The sequence below is a fragment of the Symsagittifera roscoffensis genome, chromosome 1, assembly GCF_963678635.1.
Source record: "Symsagittifera roscoffensis chromosome 1, txSymRosc1.1, whole genome shotgun sequence".
Lineage (NCBI taxonomy): Eukaryota > Metazoa > Xenacoelomorpha > Acoela > Convolutidae > Symsagittifera > Symsagittifera roscoffensis.
In genome coordinates, this window is record NC_087062.1 from 75,607,262 (window position 1) to 75,620,107 (window position 12,846).

The following is a 12,846-nucleotide window of genomic DNA, read 5'->3' on the forward strand; positions in this document are numbered from 1 at the left end:
GCACGGAGGGTACAGATTCGCTCCTGATATCCCACTGGACCTTCCTTCGGTCTGCTCTTCCTCAGATAAGCGTCTTATCGTTTCTTGTTAGCACGATAAGAGGCTTTTTTTCTTGTTTTTCTTCAACTGATTTTCGACTCGTTACTCCGGTTGTCTGTTTTTCTTCTATTTTTCGGAGAACATGGCCGTTTTTGAATTTCTGAAAAATGAAATGTCCTAGCTACAATCGAAATTTTGAAAAATTTATGTTCTAGAGCATTCCGACCCTCCTTCTTTTCATAACGAATTCACTGTTAAAGCCTTTAACGTCTTCTTCCGATTGCATCCGCGGGTTTGACTGTGCCAATCCGGAGCAATGGCACATAATCCACGTACAGTCCCCTCATTGTCCCCATTGAGCGCATAACTCCGAGTTATCTTCAAGTAGTGATCCAGTGTTTTATAATCAATTTACAAATCGCATCAGAAAAAATTTATTATCCACGTCACCTCAACTCACCGCGTGCCACAAATGGCATTGTACTACATTTCACTGCCTTCTAACAGTTTCACATAATATGCACCATGAGGAGTGACCTAGATAAAATTTCTTTTCTAACAACTTAAATCATTTTACCATAAAAAAACTCTTTTCGCACTTGCTGGTTTGAAATAAATTGGGACGTGACACGGCCACGCACTTGTTAAAATTATTTTAGAGTGACTCACAAAGTATAAGCGTTCATTTATGCTGTCGCCCTCTAAAATAAAATTAAGAAACTCTGTGACTAGGAAATGTAATGAGATATCCAACCTTCCCGAATGAGCGTACTCGAACCCTACCAGGTCACCACAAAATGAAGATGTGTCCTATACAGTTTAAAAACTTCTGTCAGGTTTAAATAGGTTAAAATACTCACTTAAGTCCTACATGAGTAAAAAACAATAAACTGAAACTGTCCATTGCAATTCAACAATTGAAACAGTTCCAAACAGTTTCAAAATCTGGTTGGACCAGATATCAACAAAATTTAATTATCACTCTTTGTTGATTTGTTTAAAATTTCACGCACTACAACAATTGAGTTTTTCAATTCTCTCCATTTCTGCTTCGCGTCTTGCCTTCACTTCTCACTCCATCGCTTCTTGTGTTTGTTCTAGTTCTTTCTCGCCCATCTCGCTCTCTTCCAGCACTTTGGATTGCATGTCAACAGAATTGCGGGCCGTGCCCCAACTTTCTTTTTCCAACAATCTTTGCTTGCAACAGGGCAGTAGATCCACTTTCACCTTCTGCTCCCGATTTCTACAGAAACTATTGTGCAAGCACAAGCTCACATTTGGTTCCAGGTCAGCTTATAAGACCTCCTTTTCCTCGTTTTCCGTGGTACAAGGCATTCCGGCTGCCCATCTCCCAGCTGGGGTTACAGTGTTTCTGTGCGTCAGGAAGGCTCTCTTATAGGCTACCGGTCTTATATCTAGCTGCAAACATTGATTAGCCTCAATGTCACCGCAGGGATCCAAGGCATCATCCTCTGGCTTGCTCAAATCCTTTCGATGGTTTCGGGTATCCTCAGAACTTTGCAGGTGGTTTAAACAGATCCAGTTTCTTGCTGACACTCACTTTGCTCAGCTGCTCAGGAGTTGGTACTGCCATCTCCTGATCGTTCGTTCCTGCATTAGCCTCAAGCCATTTCACTGCAAACATGGTACTGACCACCAATATTGACATATTCTGGGCTTCATCAGGCAATCCCATGAAGCAAATAGCTCTGCAGCATCCCATACTAACACTAAGTTTGCTCTTTTTGGGTACCAAAACGTCTCCGCCAGGCAGTGACACGGGTACTCCCCATGAGTCAGCAGGATGTTTCTTCAGGTTCGATAAACCGATGCTATCAGCAGTGGCTCTATCTCCATCATCATTTGATGCGTTTCATCCTTCTTGTCAATTGTAGGGAAATCAATCGCCATCATTCCACTCGCTTTCACCAGTGTTTCCAAGCAGTGACCCGTTCCACACAGTCCACAACTTACAGTCCACAACTGGCGACCAGGCACTCACCTGTCCTCATCCAAATACTCGGGAAGTTTCTCTCGTCCGATAGTTCCGTGGGTGTCTTCTCACTCTGCTTCTTTACTTTCAAGGCCAGCAAGTGGTGAATCATTGCTAAATCATGCAGACTTTCATCGTCGTTCTCCCCTAATTCAACATCAGCGATGAGGTTCCATATCAGGCCCAGGTTCGGATTTGGGCACCATGAAGGTTTCATGAGCTCCAACATCATTACTAGACTGGTCTTCAGTGGACCGTCCCACGAACCACACTCAAATCTTACTTGACCTTCCAATTTGGGACCCAAAGGTTCGACAACTTGTTCATCAAAAGTTATTTCCAATAGCAGCTGTTCAGACTTTATCATCCCAATTTCTCGCACTCTATTTACCCATAAATCAAGGATCACTGCTTGTTCAAAGACAAAGTACAAGTCCCTGGCCTCCTCGTTCACGAATGGATCGTTGGCCATTCCAGGTACACCTGACACATACTGGAAGGATGTCTGCTTCCCTAACTTCGCATCTACTTTCAGGCTCCTGACCCTTTCCAGCAATTTTTTAGTGACTGTTAATTCTTTGTTGGAGCAACTCCTGATTTCCTCCAACCTCCGGTAGCTATCAAGATCGCTCAGCTCCTTCGCCGGGATCCGTTGTGGCATATTTTGATAGAGTTCCATCAAAGCCCTCAACAAGACCTCTTCACGCTTCGCCCCTCTTTGTCTGATAGCTTTCACGCATTCCTCTAACACATGAGTGGGGATACGATCCACTCGGAACTTCGCAAAGCGAAGCGCATCTTTCCGTTTCGCCCATGCTATCGCAGAGTCGTCTCTGGCAATCAGCATTTTCAGAGCCTCCATCAGTTCCAACTATTGCTCCCTCGCCTTGGTTTCGATGGTGGCTTCATATTCCTGCCTCCTTATCCCAACAAGACACCACGCCAGCCTCACTTGTAGATCCGTCCTGACACAGGGGTTAGCTATATACGCCGTTACTGACGAAGGTGTGGGCATCGTCTCGTCGAAAAACTTCTGGAGAGCCGTACTCCAGGAATTTTTCACAAGCTGCTCCAGGCCGTCTTCATTTGCACCCGACAACATCACGGCGCCGTGTTCTTTCCTTTTCAAGCTTAAACCCATCATTAACTCCTCTAGGTATTCCTGCATGGCTTGCTTATCATGCCAGGCCATCAAATGTCCTCTCGCGGAATGTCTCGCTTTCTACATTTCTACATAGCCACCAGCTATTCTTCTTCTGGCAACGTGCTCAAAAATGCCACTCGCTTTGATTCATCAGTCTTCCGCCTCCGAGGATATTCACAGAGCAGCTTGGACGCGTCTCTTTTCTGATGTGCCTCTATTAGGGACATTGGCTCCACGGGAGACAAGCTAGCTGGTTACTTGTCTGGTTGTCGAAATAAATGACGATGGCGTCATCGGCAACAGTGTTTCATCCGCCTAACCATCTTCTGCTTCGTTAAAACCATGCTCCAAGAGATCTCTCTCCAGGGCTCTCAGGTCAATTTCGCTCACTTTGTCCGCTTTGGCCTCCATGGGATCATCCTCCCCTCGGTTCTTTTTATTCGCGTGTTGATCTTTTCCCTCATCATCTGGCCTTGATGGGCCTTAATGCATGTCAACACCGGAATCCGGCCGAGCCGGTATCATCAAGTCGACCGCCTGGTAAAAAATCTGCTCATTTATGACAATTTCCACAGGTTCCTCACCATGCCGCGCCACTCCCTCTATCGTCAGATAGATGCTTCCCCTCGACTCCCTTGCCACTTCCAGTATCACCACCGTCTAAATCTAAATTTATCGTCGGCTGGTGAATACACATCGTTCCAATGATCTGCAGACACCTCGGGCTTCCTTGATGGTATCGCTTTAATCTTTTTCCGACTCCATATATTAGGAAAATGAAGTCAAAAATGTGCAGGGCTGCAGCGTTCCAACTGATGAAGCGCGACTCCATTCCCTCACCCCACTTCAGTATTCTCTCATCCAAGTCCTGCGCTGCTCCAGTCCTCGGTGCAAAAGCAGGACCGGTCGCCCCCAGCAGCATACTTCTGATCCGCGGATATAGAGGGCACTTATCTGGCAGTGGACTTGAACCTGCCAACGACGTCTCCTGATGTCCCTTTGCATGAGCATATGCCAAGCCGGGATTTTCACTGCGTCTTTCGTGCCCTTGACGACCGGTCGTAAATTCCTAGAGCTTAGGGTTGAACTGGACGTTCGAAAGGTCTTCACCGCCCATTCAACGTTTAAAGCTGTTGTTGAAACCCATCAGCGTCCAGCCAGGCTCCGCTATCCTCCCGAACAGTCTATCCTCGCTCGCCAGTCTTCTAAAGTCCAGTTGTTCAATCCAATTCATCACGGAACAATCCACTACTGATACAAGGTTCACGTACAGGACCGAGTGTCTGTATGCCTTCACCTGCACCTCGGGAAACACGTGCGTCAGTCTAGGCCCGTAAATCACTGTGACAAACTCCCTCACACCGATGATCAAAGCTAGCGGATCGGCCAGCATCTTGAGGGTCAAATCGAATAACAGGGGCATGCCGCCACACTTTTTCCGTTCTTTTTCATCGGACACAGGTTTATCCTCTCCAGCTAGTCTCCTATTTTGTTGCAGTAGATATTGAGGGAGCAGGCTCCTCCAATCCTTCAGCTTTCTGTAGGAGGCCGTTTCCATCTGCGCGTCAAATTCTCTCCTCGATCCTTGCAACTGTTCCGGGTATCTCAGATACACGAACAGGTCAACCAAACGACCATAAGCCATCACTATCATTGTGAGTAGGCCATCCAATCGGAGGTCAGCCAGTTCCTGAGTGAAAAGCACCACGGGTCCCTTCACAAAGTATTCATGTCCACAGACTACGTATAGTGCCAGCACAAGGCCAATGGATAACTTCCGGATATCACTCACGAAAGACTAATAGGTGTCTCGAAGCTCAGGGATAACAACTGCTGAGGATCGCGGGTGATCACCCCACGCCCATTTCCGTGAGGATTGCCATCGAAACTCTCGTATTCGGCTCTCGTTGCCAGCACTTCCGCCTGGAACCGATCCAAGGACATAGTGTTTATCTCCTGCGTCAACCGTAAAATAATTGCGCCCGCCTCCTCTCTCACGTCTGGGATCTTCGTTAGATACAGATGAATCTCTTACAAAACCACCGAGGCATCATCGAAGGCATCCTGTCACATTGTGGATAGCCGTGGGGACAGATACACTAAAGGGTTGTTATGAGGCGTTTTCCTTAAGGCCATAGCCCTGAGGTTTTCTTCCGTGGAGGTAGCGTTCCTCCTCGCCAAGCTCCCCCTTTCAACCCTGGTGTAATCTGTCAGCTTATAACATAGGTTGCTTGCCAGTCGCTGAACTAACTCGTGCTCTTCACTCAATCCCGGCCTGGTTTTCAATAGTCGGCCAAAATTTGAAGGTTCTAGTCCCACCCCCTCATCCAACCCAACACGCCTCGTTATGTGATCCTTAAATCCTTAGATCGCGCTTGCTATTTCCAAACATACTGCAGGGAGTTCTGATCGGAACGGGAAGTAACGGTTGGGATCAACCTATCGGTTTGGTGCCGGTATCACCACGTCAAATTTTCCTTCCGTAGTGACGATGACCATCGCATACACAATTTGCAGAGGCTGGGGTAGTGAGGCGTAGCCAGGGGACAGTATGACAACAACTTTGACCAGTTGCCTCGCAAAACAGCGTTGGCGTTGTATTGATGTCTCAGCTTCCATCATGGCGGAGAAGACTGTCATGATCGGCGCTCAAATGACCTCTGAGCTTGGGGACAACTGTCAACCAGGCCATTCAAAAAACCTCTTCTTTGCAAGTGGTCAACCGATCCTGCTATTATGACATCATGTGGCTCCATGTTCATCACTCTCTGTTTACTTATTGCTATTTCCACCGCTTGTCCCCAGTCCAAGTTGGGGGCTGCGAGGAAAATTACGTCCGGCCACAAGAGTGAGCGGGGCGTATACAGGTAGTCGGAGCTAGTCACTATCAAAATTTTCCCCAATTTCATTTGCAGAGAATAAGACACCGCGAACAGGCTGTCCCCTCAGGTCACTCAACGTGTGCATATCTCTTCTCATCACCTTCTACTGAGCTCACCCGGGGATAATCCCTAGAGTAATCGCCCGCTGGCTGTCCCTGGGGCTTAGCAAATTACCTGTACATACTGTGATGTTTGTTATCGGGTTTGATCTCCACTAGAAACTCCCCCTTCGGACTCGGTGAGGCGCTTTGCCTCGCCTGATGACGGACGTCCGTCAACGACCTCGTGTTCAGGGGTCCCTTGTGTTATTCCTGGGCAAACCCTCTAGATCCACTAATCTCAAGGTGGTGGCAGAAAATATTCCTCTTCTTCTGCCAAGAGCCAGTCCACACCTGCTATTCGGTATAATCCGGATATCGTAGGATTCTGCCCATTGAGCCTTTTCTTTGAGTCTGCACGACACGCCAGCGTGTTCATGTTCAGTTTTATTGACATGTTCACCTTGTATCGTCCCCACGGGCTGGATTCTGGTCTGTTCCACAATAACTCACTGACTCGTTCGGTATTCATAATCGCTTCAGGGTCTGCTTGCGAATTCCCCTGAGCCACTGGATCCCTTGTGGTTGCTTGGAAGCTACCTGTTGCGGACCAATTCTTGTCCCGAGTCGGTTCTACAAAGATCGGCCTCTGGGAGCGGGCACAGTCCCCAATCTCTCTCTCTCTCTCTCTCTCTCACGTCCGAGCTGACAGCGGGCTGCGTAACATTTGCTTCAGCCGCCAGAGGTCCCAGCCGACACGCAAATGGTTGAGACACACGAGACCTCACCCTGCCAACAGGGCTTCCTCGTGCAACAGGGTAGAACATTGTCTGCAACTCGGCCTCCAACTCCTCTATCTTCGTCTGGAAAGCGTCATTGATCCGTTTTCTGCCCTGCTGGTTATTGAAATGTAACCCATCTCTCGTTAAGGCATTATGGTCCACCATTCGCAGTGAATTCTCGATGTCCATCAGCCTCAGCTCGTTAAAATTTTTGGCAGCCTAATTCTTGACCATCACGTTTCATTGAGTCACCTTCCCGTTCATGAAGTCGGATGGTGCACAATGCCACGAGCCTTGGTCTAATAATAAAAAGGTAAACCTAGAAAACTTTTAATCCTCACAAAAGAACTCTTAACCCTAATCTTAGCCCTAGCATATGCTCAGATGATACTTCCTATGCAAGTAGATTTCTATGGTGCCCGTTTCCGAAAAAAAATACATGCACTAGAGCATATAGCTCTCTCGGATGCAACTTGCCCAAGGAAGGAGAGCGGCAAGGAGAGCGAGGTCAACCCTCACTCAATCAGGAAATCCCTGATTCGAGTTAGTGCCAGCACTAAACTCTCGGGATTCACGTGTTGTCTCTCAGTGGCCTTGGTTACCAAAAAACACAAATATTTTTCTGGTATCTGTGATGCAACAGGGGGAAGCGCTATCATACCTCCTACACCAGGCCTCGGTTTCCACAAAAACTCGATGTTCTTACACTCTCTTTTGAAGTCGGCCGCTAGTGCTGTTTTAAAATTTACATCCGCAGCTACAGCTGTAGCGCATGTGCGTTCCGTGAGTATAAAACAACCGTCTGTCACAACAATAATGTTCAAGTAGTGATTTGCTAGGTCATATTATGACTCAAAAATTCGTCCAAAAGGCGCTTTTTTAGGATTTTTGCCTTCCGTCTTCACTTCCCCTATTTCTCTTGCCGTTTTTTTTTTATCATTAAGTTTTTGCTGTGGTTGACTCCTGCACCCACTCTCCGGACAAAAATATCCATCGACGTCCGCGTCGATCGCCCGGGATCGAGCAGATCGACGTTGGATTTGGGATCAAATAGGGGGCCATTTGGAGCGATCCAGTTTGACTCAGCGTTTTCGTGACTGATTTGCTTGATGCTAGTCTCATCGACATCCTGAATCGCGTTTTTTTTTGGGATCTGCAGGTAGATCATGGAGCCATTCGAGCACCCTTAAGTTCGTCAACTCAAGCTCATGCATTTGTTCCACCTCAGGTTCGAACTTCATTTCCGGTTCCGATCGATCGTCGATCCAGTCTGTTTCTGTATCAATTATCAGGTCGATTTTCTATGATACCACTATTTCATCCTAACCCACTTTTGACTCCGTTGCGTCGTCCAATACAATTCTGTCTACGACAAAATGTTCACCATACGGGTTTTATTTCTTCTTGTCCTTTCCCTTCTTGCTCTGTCGCGTCTCCATAGTCCAGGGAAAGTCGGGTTCTACTTTTCTGTCAATATCGGTCTGCTTTGGGCAGTTCCAGTCCTCCTCGACATATGGTAAGGTTTTGTCATCAATCTCTATTCGCTTAGTTAGTTCCAGGTCCAGTGGCAGATCACAGCCATCCATCACCTCATTTCCGTCGTTCTTGTCACGTGTGCCTCTCTCATTCACTTCATAGGCGGGATCCACTATCAAGTAGTCATCCCCATGCATGTCAGCCGGGGTGCACCAGTCTTCCGATGAGGCATTGTGTGGTTTGATATTCTCGTAATGAGCTGTGCGTCCGGTGCCCAACCGAAAAAAGCGACCAATCTGGTGCACCTCAGTTTTTTGAAATGGACCACGCCCTTTTTTGCATCTTTTGGGTTCCCTTTGGGGGAACCAACTCCTAGAACACCCAAACAATTTCCCCTACTGAGTAAGCCTTGGCGTTAGCGGTCCTCCTATCAAACCTCCTCTTGTGCCTCCTCAAACCTATATAACGGTAAATGGTAGCCCCAATTTATCCGTGTTAATGGGAAAACTTATGTTTCCGATAGAATTAAGTTTATCAGGAAAAACCATATTTCGTTTCGCCTGAAATCAATTGCCAAGTTTTTCAGGCAAACAGGCCTCGCAGGCCAAAGAGGGTCAGAAATTCCCGGCAATCTCAAACAGAACCAGCAGTTCTTCATCTTCATCTCTTGACGAAAATCGCCCACTTCGACCACCTGGAGTAACTGGCGCACGCATTGAAGCCAAAACAGTTTTGGTTCCAATCCGCTCTAAGCCTGTCGCTCTCCAAGGTCCTGTGACATTCGACCAGAATGACCTGCTCTCGGCAGTGCTGTGACCCTTGACCAGAATGACCTGAAATGCATGACATCAACGAATTTTTATTGGAACAGTTCAGTGGGAACAATTACTGTTTTGGACAATTAACAGTATTAATCGTTCAATTGAACGATTTCAGAGGGGTCAATTTGGATTGACAAAAAAATTTTAAATTCCGATTTGGGTGAGCATTACACTTAACTATTTTGACTTCCGCAACAACTGAACCGCGAAAGTCCATTCCTGTTCACAAAGAAGACAGCTCTTCGTCCGGAGTCAAGAATCCGGAAGGGTATCGAATAGGACTGTATACATTGATTTTAACAACATTTAGCTTCTCGGAATGGCCTGAATTGAATTTAATTTAACATCAAATTCATTTTCAGATCATGAGAAGCTAGGAGTTGAAGGAAAAGTTTGATCCATCTCTGATGGATACGATAATTTTATCTACTGAATTAATAATAATATAGTACTCCAGCAGTAGAAATGCTTTAGGAAGGATCTCGTGGTTTGGGGATACTGAGACCCAGCCATGAGCTCACTTTTTTGCATGTAAGTAGGTTAATTTGCGCGGCTTGGCCAATAGGCTATAAATTGGAACGACTTCGTCGACCCGACATTAATCAACCACATATTGAACTGGCTTGGTAGAGACGGTTAAAAGCATTTGAAGCAGTGTTTAGACGCTAGTCAGTCGTTTAAGAACCTAACTTTATTTTCCGTCGGTACGTACTTCAGGGCGAGTCTTACATGCCTCAACTCCGATCAGACCGAAACAGCCAAAGAGATTTCCAGCGGAAGCCCCATCTGGACGCTCAAGCCATCAGACCTGACCACGGCAGTTCAAATTCAGTGGTCGATCTAACTATAAAGTCATCAACGTCTGGAGGTCTTCAGGCTATCGAAAGCCTCGTTGTTAGCATGCTCAAAGCTCATTCCAATCTCGTCGGATGACAAAACTCAATCTTCTTCAAAATCACAAGTTCCTCCGATCTCTATAGTTCCCTCTCCGTCAAATAAGGTCGAAAGCGCTTTCCCTGCAGAGGTTCAGATGGCGATAAGACCCATTCGTCGGCTTCCAACTCCTCTCGGACAATGTTCCGAAGAAGAAAACTACCTTTTACGGTAGTTCGGTTCGTCACTCAGTAAACTAAATCAGATCCACGTCAGCTCAACTACCAGCCTTTAGCCCAAAAGTTGTCTCTCCGAAAAAAAAACTCACGTTTTCAACAAGCCAACCCTGTCAAACATTCGTCTGGGAGCATATTGGGGTCAAGTCGTCCCATTCTTTGCAAGGATAATCGAGGAAGTTCAACCAATTCCAGCAGTCATCATCGGAGAATCCGTTGCGATGGAATGAAAAATGGTTATTCCCTCCGTCAGCCGCTCAAACTCGCTTTATGAGCTTTAAATACTTAGCTGCATCAAACTCGTGCATAGATTCAGAGAGTTTTTCTTTCTTATTCGTCTGTCAAAATCTAAAAATCTACATGCTATTCATCAATCTATGTGAACTTTAGGTAAAAGACTGAAAAAACATTTCACTGAAAATCATTGACGAAATAGACAATCAAAAAACTCAAAAACTCAATTTTTATGCTATTAAAGAAATTTTTTTAAAAGCTCAAAAAATTATCAAATGTAATTGAAAATGGAAGCATAAGCTGCCGACGTGTCTTTTTCTTACAAAATTTGAAATTGTTTCTGCGCAGAAAGCTTCATCCATATTTCTAGAAATCTTTAACAGTTTTGCCTTCTAACAGTTTCACATAATATGCACCATGAGGAGTGACCTAGATAAAATTTCTTTTCTAACAACTTAAATCATTTTACCATAAAAAAACTCTTTTCGCACTTGCTGGTTTGAAATAAATTGGGACGTGACACGGCCACGCACTTGTTAAAATTATTTTAGAGTGACTCACAAAGTATAAGCGTTCATTTATGCTGTCGCCCTCTAAAATAAAATTAAGAAACTCTGTGACTAGGAAATGTAATGAGATATCCAACCTTCCCGAATGAGCGTACTCGAACCCTACCAGGTCACCACAAAATGAAGATGTGTCCTATACAGTTTAAAAACTTCTGTCAGGTTTAAATAGGTTAAAATACTCACTTAAGTCCTACATGAGTAAAAAACAATAAACTGAAACTGTCCATTGCAATTCAACAATTGAAACAGTTCCAAACAGTTTCAAAATCTGGTTGGACCAGATATCAACAAAATTTAATTATCACTCTTTGTTGATTTGTTTAAAATTTCACGCACTACAACAATTGAGTTTTTCAATTCTCTCCATTTCTGCTTCGCGTCTTGCCTTCACTTCTCACTCCATCGCTTCTTGTGTTTGTTCTAGTTCTTTCTCGCCCATCTCGCTCTCTTCCAGCACTTTGGATCGCATGTCAACAGAATTGCGGGCCGTGCCCCAACTTTCTTTTTCCAACAATCTTTGCTTGCAACAGGGCAGTAGATCCACTTTCACCTTCTGCTCCCGATTTCTACAGAAACTATTGTGCAAGCACAAGCTCACATTTGGTTCCAGGTCAGCTTATAAGACCTCCTTTTCCTCGTTTTCCGTGGTACAAGGCATTCCGGCTGCCCATCTCCCAGCTGGGGTTACAGTGTTTCTGTGCGTCAGGAAGGCTCTCTTATAGGCTACCGGTCTTATATCTAGCTGCAAACATTGATTAGCCTCAATGTCACCGCAGGGATCCAAGGCATCATCCTCTGGCTTGCTCAAATCCTTTCGATGGTTTCGGGTATCCTCAGAACTTTGCAGGTGGTTTAAACAGATCCAGTTTCTTGCTGACACTCACTTTGCTCAGCTGCTCAGGAGTTGGTACTGCCATCTCCTGATCGTTCGTTCCTGCATTAGCCTCAAGCCATTTCACTGCAAACATGGTACTGACCACCAATATTGACATATTCTGGGCTTCATCAGGCAATCCCATGAAGCAAATAGCTCTGCAGCATCCCATACTAACACTAAGTTTGCTCTTTTTGGGTACCAAAACGTCTCCGCCAGGCAGTGACACGGGTACTCCCCATGAGTCAGCAGGATGTTTCTTCAGGTTCGATAAACCGATGCTATCAGCAGTGGCTCTATCTCCATCATCATTTGATGCGTTTCATCCTTCTTGTCAATTGTAGGGAAATCAATCGCCATCATTCCACTCGCTTTCACCAGTGTTTCCAAGCAGTGACCCGTTCCACACAGTCCACAACTTACAGTCCACAACTGGCGACCAGGCACTCACCTGTCCTCATCCAAATACTCGGGAAGTTTCTCTCGTCCGATAGTTCCGTGGGTGTCTTCTCACTCTGCTTCTTTACTTTCAAGGCCAGCAAGTGGTGAATCATTGCTAAATCATGCAGACTTTCATCGTCGTTCTCCCCTAATTCAACATCAGCGATGAGGTTCCATATCAGGCCCAGGTTCGGATTTGGGCACCATGAAGGTTTCATGAGCTCCAACATCATTACTAGACTGGTCTTCAGTGGACCGTCCCACGAACCACACTCAAATCTTACTTGACCTTCCAATTTGGGACCCAAAGGTTCGACAACTTGTTCATCAAAAGTTATTTCCAATAGCAGCTGTTCAGACTTTATCATCCCAATTTCTCGCACTCTATTTACCCATAAATCAAGGATCACTGCTTGTTCAAAGACAAAGTACAAGTCCCTGGCC